The sequence below is a fragment of the Vipera ursinii genome (assembly GCF_947247035.1).
Source record: "Vipera ursinii genome assembly, chromosome: 2".
Lineage (NCBI taxonomy): Eukaryota > Metazoa > Chordata > Lepidosauria > Squamata > Viperidae > Vipera > Vipera ursinii.
The window spans coordinates 5,395,928-5,415,986 of NC_139513.1; the positions used below are offsets into that span (position 1 = coordinate 5,395,928).

A 20,059-nucleotide genomic window follows, 5' to 3' on the forward strand; every position below is an offset into this window, starting at 1 on the left:
CCAGATTGTTGGGGGCAATAAGCTGACTTTGTAATAATGCCGCTGGGGGGGGCGCGAAAGCCCTAATAAGCAGGCATATACATAGAATGAAGGCTATTGCTAAGCACATTGATTTGTACTTCTTAGATTGTAAGCCGCCCTGAGTCTTCGGAGAAGGGCGGGATATAAATGGGATTAAAAAAAAAATTACTGTATTTCCCGTTTCCAGGGAGTTGCACAGTAAAGTCCATAGAGATCTCTCTCCAAAGTGCCAACAACTCAGATACTGTTTGAAGAAGCCCCGGGGATTTTCCTTGATGTCGTTTTGCCGAAGCACACACCAGTCAGCTGGCAACATAGCACTCAATGTCTTTCTTGAGAGATGGCCACCAAAACTGCCTCTTAACTAACATGTTTTCCCGAAATAAGCCCTAGCCTGATTTTCTATATTTTTTAATCTAAGCCCTCTTCCAAAAATAAGCCTGTAGGGTGGGCGTGGCCAGCACAGGAGGCAGCGAGTGTGTGGGGGGCTGATGGCGTCAAGGTGGGGGGCAGGCAGGCAATCAGGTGTGCTGTGCAGTCGCCTGGCTTTGGGGGAGACTTGTGGCAGCATCACAGGTAAGCGATCCAGACATGCTGCACGGCCGCCTGACTTTGGGGGGGAGGAGGAACTGAGTGAGAAAACCTTTGCATAGGATTGAGAAAACATGGAAAAACTGGAGGCAGGAAGGCCAGGTGTGGAGATTCAGCCCCCCCCATGCCTCTGCCTTTGCACTTGGACTTACCTGTTCTGTACCAAGGGAGTAGTGGGCTGCAGCTGCTGCTGGGTACTGTTGGCCCCGTGCAGCTCGCTGCCTCTTGTGCATGCACCGGGTGTGGGGTGCCCTACTGGGCTTGTAGTTTTAGGAGGACTGCTCTCACAGAGCTTCACATGTTCTGCTTTGGTTGTCGTCCAAATACACAAGCACCCTTTTGTAAAGATGATCATGCAGGACCTCATTAATCAATGGCATAAACACAGCTGGGCCGCCTGCAGTCCAAAGGGGAGTACTTTAAATTGGAAACAGCCCAGTGGACAGCTAAAAGCAGTTTCCCATTCATCCCCTTCTCTGATTCTCACGTGGTAATAGGCTTCCTGCAGGTCCAGCTTAGTAAAGATTCTGCCCTTGTCCTTCATCAGAGGTAGAGGATAAATGTTCTCTACACACATGGTCCCATTCTTTACCCAGAACAGGACTGGGACTGCTACCCTCAATCACACAGGCTAGATGAAACCGTGGGCCAGGTTTTTATCAATGAACAACGGGTTTTTCCAGTACCCTAGGGGTCATCAAGTACGGTTTCAGTTTTGGCAGTTCAGCACCAGGCAACATCTCTATAGCACAGTCCATCAGTATGAGGGGGAGGGGGGAGTTCATCTGAGCCCCTTTTGCTAAATACCTCTCAAAGGTCTCGATATTCTTTAGATGACAGGAAAGTCCTTTCCATGCATAGCAGCGTCTAGTTTGTTCTTTGCAGTAATCGCCTTATTTGCTCTCTTGGGTTCGGGAGGAGTGGTTTATTTGAAACTTTAGCAATCCCTTTCTCCAGTTTACATAAGGGTTCCATTTTTTTAGCCAGCCCAGCCCTAGGACGAGGGGTCTTTCCATTCCTGGTGCCACCACGAAGCTCATGACTTTTAAGTGCGCCCCCATCTGCATGCCTATAGGTTCAGTGGCAAAAGTTGCTGGGATGCCCCCTCCGATGGAGCCATCCAACTGACAAAATGCCACCAGGACTTTTATCCGCCTCAGTCAGATTCCCAGTTTCTTGACCAGTGCTAGATTTACTAAGCACCTCGTGCAGTCTATGTCTAGAAGAGCTCTGAGACAAGCTTTCAGCCTCGACCCAGGGAAATGTAGTTCAATAGGGACAGTCACGTGTCACCGGGTCACTTACCAGGGGTTTGTCATCTGAGTCGGTGTCTGTGAACTCCTGGCCATTGTCTGGTACAGTCAGTTCCCTCAACCATTTTTAGCGATGGGGTCAACTCCATGACCTCCACTCCTTTCAGCACTGTCTCTTTGCCTCGCAGTGGGCTTCCTCGTGGGGTTTGGGCTGGTTTTCTTGGCTGGACAACCAGTTTTGCATTCGGTGGCCCAATGCCCTTCTTGGCCACACTTGAAGCAGGCAGTAGATTTGGCTTGCAAACTTTGAGGTTAGCTGTTTCTCTCCAGAGAGGATTTCTTCCAGGATTTCGCTGCTCGGTCCTTATTCCAAGCTTGATAGATCTCTACTTCCTCTGCAAGCACACCTGGAGTGTGGAAAAACTTTAATTTCAAAAGAAAATCTTAATTATCATAAAAGTCCACATAGGGGAGAGACCATATAAATGTATGGAGTGTGGAAAGTAGTTTGCTTGGAAAAGGTCTATTTCTGATTAGGGAAGGATTCATACAGGAGTGAAACCATATAAATGCACAGTGTGTGGAAAGAGCTTCCATTTCAGATGTAATCTTAATCACCAGGAGATGATTCACAAAGGGGAGAAACAGCATAACTGAATAGTGTGTGGAAAAGGATTCTATGAGAGGAGAGACCTTACTGTACATAAAACAATACACATGGGAGAGCTATAAATGCATTGTGTGGAACAGGCTTTCATTTCAAAAGTTCTCCTAGTCCAGACATGTCAAACACAAGGCCCACGGGCCAGATCCAGCCCAGGGAGGGCCCAGATTTGGCCCCCTGGGACTGTCCCAGAAATGGCAAGTGACCCAGCCACCGCCCTGGCCCACCCCAACCCAACTGGGCACCCTGGCACGCACACAGGGCTGGTAGTGTGCAGCAGCAGCTACAGCTCATTTGCCTCAGTCCATCTTGCCCCTCCCAGCTTAACCCCATCACGCCCAGCTATGCCCAACTTTACAGGGCTTTTCCTCATCCAGTTCTGCTTTGCCAAACTGCGCCATGCCTTTCCTCGCTTGGGCCATGGCATTCTGTAAGCCTAGCACCCCAGGGCATGCCCAGCCTGTGGGATGAAAGGCGCGGAGATGTGAGTGCAGTGGCACAAGCCAACCATCGGCTGGCTCCCAGTTGCCCTCTCCATCATGGTAGGGCCAGAGAGAGGAATGCAGCAGTCATGCAGACTTGCAGCCTGGAAGAGCCTGTAGCTTAGCGACATGAAACTCTGTGGTGGCTGGAGAGAAAGGGTGAGAAGAAGGAGAAAGCAGGAACACTCTCTCTCTCTCTCTCTCTCTCTCTCTCTCTGTGTGTGTGTGTGTGAGAGAGAGAGAGAGAGAGAGAGAGAAAGAGAGAGAGAGAGAGAGAGAGACAGAAAGAGAGAGAGCCAGAAAGGGAAGAGGAGGAAGCCAAGGTGTTACAAAAAAGGAGAACATCCCCGTTATTCTACTCCCCCTCCTTTTTTTTTAACCTCCTCCTGCTCTGCTCCGTTCAGGTGCAGGTGGAGGAAAAGGATGAGAAAGCAGGAATGGTATGTGTGTGTATGAGAGAGACAGAGAAAGAGAGAGCCAGGAGGGGAAGAGGAGGAGGAGGAAACCAAGGATTTGATCGAGGAGGAGCATGCGGACCTGGCTTGCATTACAGAGACCTGGTTGGGCCCAGAGGGTGGGGTCCCTCTGGTTGATCTTTGTCCATCCGGTTTCCAGGTGCTGCACCAGCCTCAGGCTCAGGGTAGGGGCGGAGGAGTGGCGGTAGTCATGAGGGAGACCTTATGTCCGCGGGAGGCCACCATTGTCCAAATAGTCGGGTGTGAGTCCCTCCTCCTGAGATGTGGCCCTAGAGCTCAGTTAGGCTTGCTGCTGGTGTACCTTTCGCCTAGTCGCGCAGCAGCAGCCCTGCCTGAGCTTCTCGACATCCTCTCAGGGTTGGTGATTTAGTTCCCCAAACTTATGGTTTTGGGTGACTTTAATCTACCATCCCTGGGGGGATCATCTGAGTTAGCTCGGGAGTTCATGGCTTCCATGACGGCCATGGACCTGACGCAAGTTATTCAGGGTCCAACTCATGGGGGGGTCACACGCTCGATTTGGTTTTTCTATCTGGACGGTGGTTAGATGATCTGGGTGGGGGCTCCCCAATTGTCATGCCCCTGTCATGGACCGATCATCACCTCCTGCGGTTGGTCTTCCATTTTGCCACTCCCTGTCGTGGAGTTGTTGAACCAACGAGATGGTTCCGCCCTAGGCGCTTAATGGACCCTGAGCGGTTCCAGGCGGCGCTTGGGTCCCCACCTGCCTCCTTTGCTCACAGCTCGGCCGATGCCCTAGTGGAAGCCTTGGAAAAGGCAGCCACGGAGGCACTCGACTGAGTTGTACCCATGCGGCCCTTGACCCGTGCAGATCCCAATGGGCTCCATGGTTTTCCATGGAGCTCCGGGAGATGAAGCGTCGGAGACGGGGCCTAGAGAGCTGTTGGAGATCCAGCCGATCTGAATCCGACCGGTTGCGACTAAGGTCTTTTACGAGATCTTATCTCACGGCGATGAGGACGGCAAGGTTTAATCACTTTGCCGCCCTCATCGCGTCTGCAGATAATCGCCCGGCCGCCCTGTTTAGGGTGACCCGCTCCCTCCTTAATCAGGAGGTGAGGGAGGAGCCCTTGCAGGGTCGTGCCGAGGAGTTTAGTCAACATCTGTCGGACAAAATCGCTCAGATTCGGACCGGTCTGGACTCCGACTGGGCAGAGTCTGACGATGAGGACGAGGGCAGTCTTGTCGATATTATCTGAGAGGAGTTTGATCCTGTGACTCCTGAAGATGTGGACAGGATCATGGGGAAGCTGAGCTCCACCACGTGTTTATTGGACCCGTGCCCCTCTTGGCTGGTTTATGCAGCCCGGGATGGGACACGAGGCTGGCTCCAGGCAGTGATAACTGCTTCTTGAGACCCCTCCTCAAGAAGCCTGCCCTGGACCCAGCTGTATTAAATAACTTTCGTCCGGTCTCCAATTTTCGCTTTCTCGCGAAGGTTGTTGAGAGCGTGGTGGCGCATCAGCTCCCTTTGTTCTTGGAGGAAGCTGATTATCTGGACCCGTACCAATCGGGTTTCAAGTCCGGGTACAGCATGGAGACGGCATTGGTCGCGCTTGTGAATGATCTCTGGCGGGCTCAGGACAGGGGTTGTTCCTCTGTCCTAGTCCTGTTAGACCTCTCAGCAGCTTTTGATACCATCGACCATGGTATCTTGCTGCGGCGTCTCAGGGGGTTGGGAGTGGGAGGCACAGTTCTTCAGTGGTTCTCCTCCTACCTTCTGGGGCGTTCGCAGTCGGTGTTGGCAGGGGGGCAGAGGTTGACCTTGAGGCCTCTCATTTGTGGAGTACCTCAGGGATCGGTCCTCTCGCCTCTCCTGTTCAACATCTATATGAAGCCTCTGGGTGAGATCATTCGTGGTTTTGGAGTTGGTTATCATCAGTATGCTGATGATACCCAGCTTTTTAGTTCAACCCCAAACCACCCCAGTGATGCCCTCAACGTGATGTCCCGTTGCCTGGAGGCGGTCCGGGTCTGGATGGGGAGGAACAGGCTTCAGCTCAACCCTGACAAGACTGAGTGGCTGTGTGTGCTGGCATCTCGGGAAATGCAGATTATTCCATCTCTTACTATGGGGGGTGAGTTATTATCCCCCGTAGATCGGGCTCGCAATTTGGGGGTCCTCCTAGATTCACAGCTCTCCTTAGAAGATCATATAGGAGCTGTGACTAGGGGGGCCTTCACCCAGGTTCACCTGGTGCGCCAGTTGCGGCCCTAACTGGACCGGGATGCCTTGCGTACAGTCACTCATGCGCTTGTGGCCTCTCGTTTGGACTACTGCAACGCTCTCTACATGGGGCTGCCCTTGAGGACCACTCGGAGGCTTCAACTGGTGCAGAATGCAGCTGCGCGAGTGGTGTTGGGGGTCTCCCGATACTCCCATGTTACACCTCTGCTCCGCGAGCTGCATTGGCTGCCAGTTGCCCTCCGTGTGAGATTCAAGGTGCTGGTAATGACCTATAAAGCCCTACATGGCATGGGTCTGGATTACCTACGGCAGCACCTGCTGCCGGCATCAACCTCCCTCCGTCCAGTGCGCTCCCACAGAGTGGGCCTCCTCAGGGTGCCTCTGATCAGAGAATGTCGATTGGTGGCCCCCAGGGGGAGGGCATTCTCTGTGGGCGCGCCAGACCTATGGAACCGCTTGCCGGTTGAGCTCCAGATGGCCCCCGACCTTCGCTCCTTCCGACGCGATCTAAAAACCTATCTATTTGAACAATCTGGCCTGGTCTGATGGGTTTGGGGTTTGGATTTGGTTTTAATATAGTTTTAATTATTGTATTATATTGGGCATAATTATTTAATCTTTTATAACTTTTGTATTTATATTTCGATATTTTATTGCCCTGTACACCGCCCTGAGTCCTTCAGGAGAAGGGCGGTATAAAAATTTAATAAATAAATAAATAAGTGTTACAAAAAAGGGGAGCTTCCACCTTTTTTTTCCCCTTCTCTTTTTTTAACCTCCTCCCACTCCATTCAGGTGCAGCTGGAGGAAAAGGACGAGAAAGCAGGAAGGGTGTGTGTGTGTGTGTGTGTGTGAGAGAGAGAGAGAGAGAGAGAGAGAGAGAGAGAGCAGGGAAGCGAAAGTGTGGAGAAGGGAGCATTGCAGAGTAAGCAAACTTACAAAAAGGGGGTGTCACAGAAACACACGTGCTGTGTGGGGAAGGTCATGTGCATGCAGGTGAGAGGAAACTCACAGATTGGGTTTGTGGCCTATTCTTGCCTCATCCCCTCCCTAAAATCTAAGCAATAATAGAACTCTTTGGATTGAATGGGAAGTTAAGAAGAATTGGTATGAGTTGAAATTAAAAGGCCGAGTCAACTCCCCCCCCCAATTATTTTGTTGGAGATGTGGAAAGTGTTTCTTGCTCCTACTTCCCCTCATCTGTTCTTTTATAATTTAATCCAGCCTTGCCCAAACTAATATCTTTTGGGTGTCATGGACCACAGTTCCCATCATCCTGTGGCTATGCTGGCTAGAAATGCAATGCCTTATTTTCTCTGTAGTATGTGCCTAGGAGGCAGTAGGTCTGTGGGATTTAGATGTATGTAAGCATTTGTTTCTTCTGCCTTATTTATTAAATCAACATCTAATTTGAAATTAAAAGTTTCTGAGAAATCCAGGGTGGTTTACAAGAAAACTTTCAAAGGCAACTATTGTAAAGCATCACTAGCACTGCTTAAAACAATATTAAAAGTGTGCATTTTAAGAAAGAAAAATATTAGTAGTAATTTACTTAGTGCTGTTTGACCATAAAATGTGTTATTCAACATATGCCTGGTGTTTGAAGTTGCCTCTAAAAGGGTGAGGGATGCACTGTTCATATTTTCCTTGGGAGAAAGTTCTACAATTGGGGTGCTGTCTCTGAGAAGGCTCTGCTCATGGCCACTGTTCTATAAACCAAACCAGGGGGACCATCTGGTCTAAATGGATGGTAAACAAAGATGATTAGGGAGCTGGAGGCTAAAACATATGACAAATGTTTGTGGGAATAGGGTATGTCTAGCTTAGTGAAAAGGACTAGGGGTGGTGACATGATAGCAGTGTTCCAATATTTGATGCCGCAGAGAAGAAGGGGTCAACTTATTTTCCAAAGCATCAGAAGGCAATAATAGATGGAAACTAATCAAGAAGAAAACCAGCCTAGAACTAAGGACTTGTGAAAACAACTAACCAGTGAAAAGGCTTGCCTTCAGAAGTTATGGATGCTCCCCCACTGGAGGCTTTTAAGTAGAGATTGGATATTCCATTGTCTGGAATGGTATAGGTCTCCTGCTTGAGCAGTGGCTTGGACTAAAGACCTCAAAGGTCTCTTCCAACTCTTTCTTTGAGAGAAGTGCTGCCAACCTCTCCCCCTCCCCTCGTCCCTTCCTGGGCACAGAGAGAAGGAGGGAGGGAGGGTGGGAAACAGGAAGAAAGGGAAGGAAGGAAGGAAGGAGATGGGAATGAAAAAGAGGGAGGCCGGGAAGGAGGGGAGGAAGAAAGGAAAGGAAAGAAGGAAGAGATTGGAATAAGGGGGAGAGAGGGAGGGTCTGAAGGAAGTCCTGCCTTAGCACTTGGCCACCAGCAGTCTTGTTGCCCTTGTGCCATCCCCTGGTGGTCTCCCATCCTATTGCTGAGGATGCTTTGGTTACAAAGTCGGGTCTCCTTGCATAGAGAGGGAGTAGGCCTCCCTTTGACCCAAAAATTTTGCCCTCCCACACAAACCATGAGCAACCTGGCTGAGGAAGTGAGCCAAGCAGCAGCAGCAGCCTTGAGGAGGAGGTAAGCGCAGGTGGGCGCCCCCTTGGGGAAGGCTGGGCTTAGCTAGGCATTTGCCCTCCACTGCCCAGGGCTCTGGGCAGCCTGCAGCACATGTGGCCTGGGAGCAAAGGAACTGGTACTCCCCTGACTTTTTTTTTATGGTTTGTAAAATACAAAAGCAGGGGAGGAAAAGGGGGAGAAGGGGAATGTAATATATGTGAGTTAAACACTGTTAAACTTAAAGAAACGCAAGTGACAGCTTTTTGACAGCTGACATGGCTACCGCTGACAGCTCCACATGCGGCTACCGATGACAGCTGAAACTGACAGCTGCGCACGCGGTCCGTGCAGATTGGATAACACCGAATCGGCGGGAGAATCCGCGAGCAGGGATTGGCCAGAGGCTCACCGGCACCACTATATAAAGGGGTTCAAAACATGCTTGCTTGTTCCTGTGGAGGTAATAAACAGCTGATCATACCTAAGCCTGCTGTCCTCTTTACCGGGAACCCGCCACAGACATTACAGGGAAAAAGAAAAGGCACTGACTTCTGACTTCCTCTGCTGCAGTAAATGAAGCATTAACCGAACCTCAATTTTTTACTTTTCCATAATAGTATAAACTAGCCATTTCTATAACAACATATGACTCTAACTAGTAAACCCCAAACCCTGCCCCTACCCCTCTGTTAACACAACAGAGCAAGTGTTGGCTTTTTCGGCAGCTGCAGCACTGTTCTCATTGTGTTGAGAACTGCCTGTATTACTGTCCTTCCTGATGAAATATCAAAAGAACTGATTCCATTAAAAGATTCTATTGGCTGAATGGAGCTGTTTGTTTATTTATTTATTTATTTATTTTTGGGACTTATATGCCGCCCTATCTCCCGGAGGACTCAGGGCGGCTAACAACAGTAAAAACAACAATACAAAAATTAAAAAAGAATTTGTTATCTGTAAGTGAATTTAAGTTCCTCTCCAGAAATGTCAAGCCCTTACATCTAAGTGTTTAGCTGATTATGAAGCAGAGCTTCTTGCTATTCCAAATGCAAGTTTGAACCAGGGTAAGAGATATCTCCTTTTTTCTGTGCTTTTTGTACTAATTGGCAAGTAAATCACGTTATTGCATTTGATTTCATTATTATGCAGAAATATTCCAATGCCCCAATTTATTTTCAGCATTAATTGCCCAAACATGCAAGTGTTGTTTCTTGTTTTAATCCAAATAAGTATGAAGTATTTGGAGATGTTAAAATGCAGACCTTCAGAAGGCAGATAGCAGAATATATCAGCATTCAGTTTAAAAAATGTCTTGGCCTTGACATATAACACTGTGCAGAAGACAAGCTCAAAGTTTGTAGTGGACTTGTGGCCTTCTTTTTAATCTTTACCAAAATCCTTATAAGAAATTTGCACTATTTCTTGGCTGCAAGACCAGGGATTCATCTGCTTGCAACACAAGAAATTAAATTACCAAGTTAAATATTCTTTCAGATATCACTATAAAACAAGGAGAGCAGCTGGTTCTGGCATGCAAATCCAGAGAGTAAATTATAAACAATAAGAACATACGTCAGCTGCATTTTGCTGTAAGTTGCAGTTTTAACATCTTTATAAATTACACCTCAAAGAGCCCTAAGCTGCTTTGGATAAAATCTCACTGAAAATGCAGTATTGCAAAATAGGCTGTCATTAGATGGATTATTAGTAGAGCATACGCAGGCTGCACGTACGTGAATGAATGCTTTCTAGATGTTTTGTGAAGGCTCAGTCTTACAACATGTCATGTAGAATAGTTATCTCAACTAGGGATGGAATATTTTCAAGAAACACTGCTTGCCATTATCATTACATTTGTATCCCTTGTGCTTTGATGTTGTCTCATGCAATACATTCATGTCTGAGGATTGGTTAGAAAAGCAGTTGTATTTACTGTGCTTTGTGATGCACCTCTTAGTTTCAATAGCAAATTCACAAGTACCCCACCTTGACCTTAGATTTGTAGCCAACTGCTTACAAGTCCCCTCCAGGTTAAGTTGAAATATGACAATCAACCAGCTAAAAAGGGAACAAAAAGACCAAAACATCTCCTCACCAGCAATCAGCCCCAAGATGAGCATAAATCAGGGGTAGGCAACCTCGGAGTTGAAGTCCATGAGTCATAAAAGAGCCGAGGTTGACTAGATTTATTCCAAAATTGTTTACAAGCAGTAAACAATATCCCAATCAAGAACTGCCAAAAAAAGCTAAAAGCAGCCCAACCAAAGAACCTCCCAGACCGCTCTCAGCACACAGACGGGGCAAGACAGTAGAATATAAACTTGAGAACAAACCCCATTTCTCAACTAGTACTAATGATGTTACCAAGTTTCTATAATGAAACGCCTACAAGATAACCAAACTCGGAGAGAAGGAAAGACCGTCCCGTTAGTTAGGGCAATTATTGATCGTCACAAGGGAACTGAGCATGCGCATAAATAAGACTTGACCAAAAAAATAATAATAATCCCTGTGGTGCAAAGAGGGAAAGAAGAGGCTTTTTTTGCTTGCGCTGGGAGGGTCTCCCTCCAAGGGCAGGAAAAGAGGGTCGCGCGCGGTACAGCGTTTGGCCTCTCTAGAAAGCCAGCACTCTCTGATCCACGATCTGGGAGGCCTGCAAGGCGCGGGAAACTTTGGCGGGAGCGATTTGCAGCTCTTCCATCTCCGCCTCAGAAACTCTGAGGAAGCGGAGCCCCGCCCCACTCGGAGACCGGGAAAGGGGCGGAGCGAGGGGAGGAGCGGGAGGGGGAGAGCCCGCTGTGACTGAGAGCCGCCTCAGAGGGAGTTTTTCCCGTTCGGGCTGCGCCGAACGCGGAGGCTGAATGGAGTCTCCGTGGGCGGGAGCAGCAGCGGCCTTACAGGCGGGCAGCGGAGGTGGAGGGCAGTCGGGGGGAAGCGGCGGCGGCCAGAGCGGCCTCCCCGAGGGACCCCGCAGCTCCGAGGCCAAGCGCCGGCGCTTCCGCAGCTGCTGTCCCCGGGAGGACGAGGGGCCACGGGCCCTCTGCAGCCGCCTGCACCGGCTGTGCCGCGGGTGGCTGCGGCCTGAGCGGAGCGGCAAAGCCGAAATGGTGGACCGGGTGGTGCTGGAGCAGCTGCTGGCCCTGCTGCCCCCGGAGCTGGCGGGCTGGCTGCGGGAGTGCGGGGCGGAGAGCTGCGGCCAGGCGGTGGCCCTGGCTGAGGGCTTCCTGCTCGGCCCGCCGCCCTCCTCCGCCCCCCGGGAGCCCCCCGGAGAAGGCCGGCAGGTGAGATGAGTTGACCCGAGGGATGCAAGGGATGGTGTTTTATTTAGCAGCCTCTGTAAGAAATAAGAGACCTTAAGAAGACGTCTCCACTTGGAGCTCTTCATCCTTTGAGGACTGACTTGTTCTTGAGGCAAATGCTTCGTTTTCCTCTGGGTGATTATGCCATGAGAGAAAAGAGAAATTCACTCAGGGCTATAAGAGAGTCCAAGATTTTGAGGGAGGAGGCCAGAACCCCTTCTCCATCCTTTCTTTCAAGGCATGAATGAGTGGAGGATTTGTTCCATTTCTGCTGATTTTCTTCAAACTACTCATTCTGATTAATGGCATAGCAAATCCTGCCTGCTTCTCTTCTTCAAAAACAGTCACTGGGAACATACATCTAGAGAAAATACATGGGTATGTTTATATTTGGTTTGGAACAGGCCTTTGTTCCGTAGTGGATAGACAATGGCTAAAATGATGATGATAATGGTACAGTGTAATAGTCTATGTCAGGGGTAGGCAACTTCGGCTCTTTTATGACTCATGGACTTCAACTCCCAGAATTCCTGAGTCAGCTATGCTGACTCAGGAATTCTGGGAGTTGAAGTCCATGAGTCATAAAAGAGCCAAGGTTGCCTACCCGTGGTCTATGTGAATGATGTCGGGAATGATTGAAAAGCCAGACTGAACAATCAAGGGATGTTGTTTTATTTAGCAGCCTCTGTGAGAAACAAGAGGTGTTAAGAAGACATCTGCACCCTTGGAGCTCTTCATCCTTTGAGGACTGACTTGTTCTTGAAGCAAATGCTTCGTTTTCCTCAGGGTGACAATTCCGTGGGAAGAAAAAGAAATTCACTCAGGGCTATAAGAGAGTCCAAGAGTTTGAGGGAGGAGGCTAGTACCCCTTCTCCATCCTCTCCTCCTTTTCTTCAGTTTGAATGAGTGGAGGATTTGTTCCATTTCTGCTGATTTTCTTCAAACAACTCATTCTGATTAATGGCATAGCGAATGTTATTTTAAAGTCTTACCTGCCTGCTTTTCTTCTTTACAGTCACTGGGAACATACATCTAGAGAGAGTCAACTCTGCAACCAACTTGGTTGAAGCCATTTTGCTTTTTTCCAGTTGCCACAAAAAATGGGAGGATGATTATGGAATTTTTATGCTCATCCAAACAATTCTCTGTCCCATGGGAACCAGAATGAGCCTCATTCATTAAAGATAATTTTGGAGACACAAAGTAGGAAAGGCCACAGCTATCAAGAGATGGGGAAAAGATGCAAGCAAGTCCTGATCAGAATGAAATGAGGAAATAGAGGCAATGGAAGCATTTCATAAAAATGGCAGACATTTAGCATCCACCCATAAATCAAATTCACTGACTTTTCTTTGACTTAGGTTGAGGAATTCCAAAAGTAAGGCAAGTGAAGTAACATGGTTACAGTTCTTTGACTGTGGATCATAAACCAGTCTTTTCTTTCAGAAGCAGGAGCTGTTCACAGGAGAGATCTCAGCAGAGCTGCAGGAAAGAGGAAATCGTTGCAGTCCTCAAGAGTTGCTTTTCAGGAGGATCCAACTTGGGTCACTTCAGCAGGTAACTGTAAATTTCTTCTGAAAGCAGCAGAGTTTGAGCTCCCACTTTTTACGAGCTGCTTCTACAGTATAGCCAGATGCTGAGTTTATGTGTAGTTGAACACAGTATCCTCCCCAGAATGAGCCTCATTCATTAAAGATAATTTTGGAGACACAAAGGAGAGAATTCAGAGCCCTAGAGGCTTACATTGGCAATGTAATTTAATACTTCGTAATACTTCACAGAGGAGTGGGGAAGCATGTTTTAAAAAAATCACACGAATTGAAAATATTGGAATAGCATAACTGCTTCAGAGATATAATAATAATAATAAAGTTGGAAGGGACCTTGGAGGTCATCTAGTCCAACCCCCTGCTCAGGCAGGAAACCTTATACCATTTCAGGCAAATGGCTGCGTCTTTAGAATAAATATTTCATGAAAAAGTCTCAAAAGTCAACACTAAATGACTGGATCAGTAAGAATGTCCTTTGAGTGTCTTCAAATTTCCAAATTTATTAACATTTTGAAATAAGGAAGAGAAGAAATCCCTAGTGGATGTGTCCTGTTTTGTAAAGAATGTAGAATTTGCTCCTGAAGTCAAGTGGGCCATGGCTTTTATTTCCCAAATCTTTCCTGAGGCTCCCCAAGGGGTGCTGTTGATGTTCAAAAACTTAGATGCATTCATGTTTAGGGCACTTATAGCACCAGGTAGGGAGAAGGGAACTGGAGCGGTTTCTTTCCTGCAAGACTGCTAATTTTGTTTCTTGCAAAGCAGTTTTGTGTTTTGTGAGGAAATGCACAAGTCTTTTTGGGGATTGTCTATTAAAGAACATTCTCATTCTAGGGCTCTGATCCCTCTGAGGAGGTCATTGTGGATTTCACAGAAGAGGAGTGGGAGCTGCTGGATTCTGGCCAGAGAGCCTTGTGTAGACAAGTCACGCTGGAGGCTTTTAAGAATATGGTGGCCCTGGGTAAGGCCCCACTGTTCTGGGTTCCCTTAATTGGGGAAAGTTTTTCCAATGGGAGGTAAACAGGGAAGTTACCTGAATTCAAGTTGTTTAAGGTGATCATCTCTCCTTAAGACCTTGTTAGAAATGCTCACCATAGATTTGAGAAATGCCCGATTGGCCAATCAACAGCAAAGCCATAATGTTCCCAGCTGTAAAATCTCTTGGATATCATCATAATTTCCTAGTTAAAACTGCGCTAAATATCTCTGAGCTGGATTCATGGCTGATGCCATGCCTAAAATGCAGAGGGGCATGTTTTTCAGAAGAAAAGCCCCCCTCCTTAAGAGATCTTTTTTCACATAATTTTATTAAGGATTATCTTCAAGAGAGAAAACACATGTAGAAATGCAAAGCAAAATATATGAAAAAGAGTATTTAGAAAATGCAGAAACACCCCCATGTATGTGCATCTGTATGAAATTTCCACTTTCATTTCCAGCATGTATGTTTAACATTAACAACTCATCACTGTCTTTTAAAATGCAACCAAAATATCTCTTCATTCCATATGATGCCCATTTTCTATAAACTATAAAGACTACATTTTACAGTTCAGAGCATGATGGAACGCACAACTTTTATCTGATCACAAGTGGTTGCAGAAATGACAGGTTTTGCTGTCTGATTAAAAAAATAACTATAAAGTACATATGGACAATCTCCAGTTCTCTCCTCCTCCTAGAAAAAAAATCAGCAGTCCAAGCCTGATATCTATCTGCCAATTTTGGCAAAATCCTCTACAGCAAAAAGGAGGTATTGGTTCTCCTCACCCCACGAGAACATATCTCCTCTTCCCTCACAGTACCGTATTTTCTTCTTTCCACGCAGGTGATGGAATAGAGAAGAAGAAGAAGCACGAGAGGTTAATGCTACTGCAAGCAACAAACTATGAAGTAGAAGGGACATTTGACCATGAAGGGAATCCAAAAACACAAGAAAGAAGCAATTCAGAAAGTGGAGAGAAAGAGACCTCAACATCTCATTCCTTTTCTCATAAGAACCTTTATAAGAAACCCAAACCTCATACTGTTGTAAAATTGGGGAAGGATTCCAGTGTGAGGAGAGAGACTAAAACATGTTTGAAGTATGGAAATAACTTAAGTAGCAAGGCTAGTCTTAATGGCCATCAAAGGATCCACACAGGGGAGAGAACGTATAAATGTTTGGATTGTGGAAAGGGCTTCCATTTCAGGAGTAGGCTTATTTACCATGAGAGGAGGCACAGAGGGGAAAAAAACCATAGCTGCCAGGAGTGTGGAAAGAGATTCTTTGAGAAGGGAGCCCTTGTTATCCATCAAAGGATCCACACAGGGGAGAGACCATATAAATGCCTGGAGTGTGGAAAGAGCTTTTTTAACAACAAAGTTTTTACTCGTCACCAAATGATCCACACAGGGGAGAGACCGTATAAATGCCTGGAGTGTGGAAAGACCTTTATTTGGAAAGGACGTCTTAATTCTCATAAAGGAATCCACACAGGGGAGAGACGCTATAAATGCACAGTGTGTGGGAAAAGCTTTTGTAGCAAACCTAGTCTTCATTGTCATCAAAGGATCCACATAGCTGAGAATTCATGTAGTTGTGAGGAATGTGGAAAGGGGCATGCTTCAATAGAAGAATTAAATTCTCATAAAAGTATTCACACAGGAGAAAAACAATATAAATGCACAGAGTGTGGAAAGAGCTTCCATTTTAGGTGTAGTCTTAATCGTCATGAGAGGATACACAAAAGAGAGACAAAATACGATTGCAATCATTGTGGAAAGAGCTTTTTTGGCAAGAGAGACGTTACTGTCCACCAAAGGATCCACACAGTAGAGAGACCGTATAAATGCATAGTGTGTGAAAAGAGCTTCATTAGAAACACTCATCTGACTCGTCACCAAAGGATCCACACAGGAGAGAGACCATATAAATGCCTGGAGTGTGGAAAGTGTTTTATTGAGAAAGGACATCTTAGTTGTCATACAAGAATTCACACTGGGGAGAGACCCTATAAATGTATAGAGTGTGGAAAGCAGTTTACTCAGAAAGAAAATCTTTCTAATCATGAAAGAATCCATACAGGAGAGAAACCATATAAATGCACAGAGTGTGGAAAAAACTTTCGTAGCAAGCCCAGTCTTCGTGGTCATCAAAGGAGCCACGTGGCTGAGAAACCATATAGTTGTGAGGAATGTGGAAAGGGCTTTGATTTAATAGGAAAACTTAATTCTCATAAAAGGATTCATACAGCAAAACCATATAAAAGTACAGTGTGTGGAAAGAGTTTTGCTCAGAAACAACTACTTAATTCTCATCAAAGGGTGCACACAGGAGACAGACTATATAAATGCACAGTGTGTGGAAAGAGCTTCAGTACAAACTCTCATCTGACTCGACACTTAAAGATTCATACAGGGGATAAACCATATAAATGCCTGGAGTGTGGAAAGAGCTTTATTCAGAAAGGACGGCTTAATTCTCATAGAAGAATCCACATGGGGGAGACTATAAATGTACAGAGAACAAAGTGCTTACGTGGAAAAAAGCTTCATTCAGAAAGGACAACTTAATTATTATACAAAAATCCACTCAGGAGAGACCTTATAAATGCCTGGAATGTGGAAAAAGCTTTATTCAGAAAGGACAAGTTAATTCTCATAAAAGAATCCACACGGGAGAAACCATATAAATGCACAGAGTGTGGAAAGAGCTTTCATTTCAAAACTTCTCTTAAATCACCATGAGAAACAAAATTGCTGCAGGAAATGTGAGAAGAGATTCATTGAGAAGGGAGCCCTTACTATCCATAAGAGGATCCACACCGTATAAATGCCTAGAATTTGGAAATGGGTACTCAGGACAACTACTCATAAAAGAATCCATACTATGGAGACACCATATGCAGTAGTCCTCGACTTGCAACTCTTCTTTCAGGGTCTGTTCAAAGTTACAACGAAAAAAATGAAATACTGTAAAATGAAAAAAGTGACTTACAGTAGTAAGTCTCTCATCTCTATAATTTAAAATGTGTTCAGTTCCAGATTGTTCCTGTTGTACCACAGGGCCAGTTGATCAACCTCCCATCTACAGTAGTGGCCAAAATTGTGGAAACCTTTTTGGAAAAGTGTATTTGTGAGGTTTGATGGCTAATAACACCACTTTTTGGGGGGAGTAGTACCATAAAATTATATATCAATGGAAAGATAACTTAATCAAGAATGTGATGCAACATAGTTTATTCAATTATCTGTACTGTTTTCTATGAAACGTTATAGCCAAATAACCGGAAAACGGAAGTAAAATAGTATTAAGTGAACAAGGCTACAGTTATAAAGAAATTAGAAGAAAAATTGGTGGAAACCAAAGCTGGCATTTTTCTGTACACTTTTCTCAAAAGGTTTTCACAATTTTGGCCACTACTGTAGATCAGTTTTCACATTTATGAACTTTGCAACATCCCCATAATCATATGATTAAAATTCAGGCAATTGGCAAGCTAAAAGCACTGAAAGCAGGACAAGAAGCAACAGATGGAAACTAGTCAAGGAGAGAAGCAACCTAGAACTAAGGAGAAACTTCCTGACAGAACAATTAAATCAGTGGAATAACCTGCCTCCAGAAGTGGTGAATGCTCCAACACTGGAAGTTTTTAAGAGGAGACTAGACAGCCATTTGCCTGAAATGGTATAGGGTTTCCTGCCTGAGCAAGGGGTTGGACTAGATGACCTCCAAGGTCCCTTACTACTACTACTTCTTCTTCTTCTTCTTCTTCTTCTTCTTCTTCTTCTTCTTCTTCTTCTTCTTCTTCTTATTATTATTATTATTATTATTATTATTATTATTATTATTATTATTATTATTATTGCAGCATCCCGGGGTTATGTGACCTCCATTTGTAAACTTCCAGGAAACAGTTATTGAGGGTAAGCAGACTTACTTAACAAATATACGATTCACTTAAGAACTGCACTGATTTGCTGAACAACTGTGACATTCAAAGTTGCAAACTAGGGCGCGACTCACTTAACTACCTTGCTTAGCAAGGGAAATGTTGGGCTGAATTGTGGTTGTAAGTTGAGAATTGCCTGTACTACTGTCTTTCCTTTTGAAATATGAAAGGACCTGATTCCATTATCTGATCTTGTTGGTTAGAAGGGGGATATTGTTCCTCATGAGCAAATTTTATTCTTTGCAATAGTGGTGAATTTTATTCTTTTCCTGAAATGTCAAGCCTATACAACTTAGAGTTTAGCCATTTAGAAAGCAGAGCTTCTAGCTATTACAAATGTGACTTTCAAACAGACGAAGGGAGTTCCTCATTTTTCGGTGCTATATATACTAATTGGTGATTAAATTACATTATTGGCTCTGATTTAATTATTATGCAGGAATATTATAATGCCCCAGTCTATTTTCAACAGATGTTAATTGTTCAAACAGGCAAGTTATCAACGCTGCTAATGTTGGATGTTCTTGCTTTGACAACAGATGAAAATGCAGCCACTTTCTCTATTCCCTCTATTATCTTACTTTTAGAATTAGTTGGTGCAGGGAGGGGAGATTAGGATGCGAGCTCAGTTAGCCATAATAATAACTGCCATGGGAACCCAAGGACAAATGGGTCCAGAGCTGATAACGTTTCGGCGGGCTGGAGAGCTGGGGAGAAAGCCCGTGCTTTAAGCTAATTGGGGAATGTGCTTTATGACTGTTGTTGGGGGTAGAAATTGTACTTTGTTACTTTGTATCCTGGGGAAGGGAATTTACTTTGGGGGCTCAACTATGTACTGCCAATACTTTGTATCCCAAATAAAAAGATTCTTTAAGGAAAACAATGCCTTGAAGTTCTTTTGAAGGGTTTCATCTGCCGGAACCATGACACAAGTGGTGTTTCTCCTACATTGTTTTACTTTTGACAACTATGAAGTATCTGCAAATGCTAACTTGCAAACCTGCACATGGGAAATACCCAAACATAACAGTGCTCGTACTTTGAAAAATGTCGCCTGGGGCTTGACATGTAACACTATATGCAGCAGATTAGCTGATAGGTTGCATTGGACTGGTGGCACCCATAGTTTAAATCATTACTAAATTCCTGGCAAGGAATTTGTACTGTGAACTGCAGGGATTCCTCTGATCTCAGCACAAAAAATTAAACTACCAAAGGAAATGGTCTTTGAGAGGTGCAAATGGTCTTTTTGGTCAGGGCTTTTCAACCTTTTCACCCATTGTACCACTTTTCGGATATGGCAACATCCGAGAACCACCAGTTGCCTAGCAAGGTGTCAAAAACTTGATAACCAAAAAAAAAGGAAAAAAGTGAAGTACAGGTAGTCAACTTGCAACAGTTCCCTTAGTGACTGTTCAAAATTACAATGGCACTGAAAAAAGTGCCCCCCAAGCCACAGCCGAACAATACACCTGTCTGCCCGCCCGGTGGTGCTCTTCCTCCTGTCCAAGGTTTTCATTGTTGTGAGCATTTCTGTTGAGGATTGGCAGCAAGGGTGGAGGTGGGGTGTTTGGTTTTTATTCTCCCCATCTGCTGGGTGGTTGCAGCAGGTTTTGGTCACTTCACATGACCCTGGGACACTGTGACCGTCATAAATCTGAATCTGTTGCCAAGCATCTGAATGTAAATCACAAGACCCTGGAGATGCTGCAACATTCCAACTGATTGGTGCTTCTTCTTGGCTCAGAAGCACCAGGATCAGCACTGAGCTCCAGCTGGAGCCTGGCGCTGATCTTGGCACTTCCAGTAAGCCCTGACAGCCCTGCAACTCCAACCATCTCTCGCTCAGACTTGTGTGGTGCTGCCATTGGTTCAGCTTCTTCCCCCGCTACCACTTTTCTAGGATGGTCACATACCACCTGCCAGGTCCCATTGTACCACAGGTGGTACCCGTATCACTGGTTGAAAAGCCCTGTTTTAGATCACTTGCAATTGTGATTACATGACCCCGGGATGCCGCAATA

The 20,059-nt window shown here is 45.7% G+C and overlaps 1 long non-coding RNA gene across 1 annotated transcript; it reads left to right on the forward strand.

The window, feature by feature from the left end:
* The first annotated feature begins 12,403 nt into the window (after positions 1-12,403).
* Positions 12,404-17,178, forward strand: LOC310635943. The gene is made up of 3 exons (XR_014491568.1): positions 12,404-13,111; positions 13,936-14,062; positions 14,930-17,178. It is a non-coding gene; the product is annotated as an uncharacterized lncRNA (long non-coding RNA).
* Positions 17,179-20,059: the final 2,881 nt, after the last annotated feature.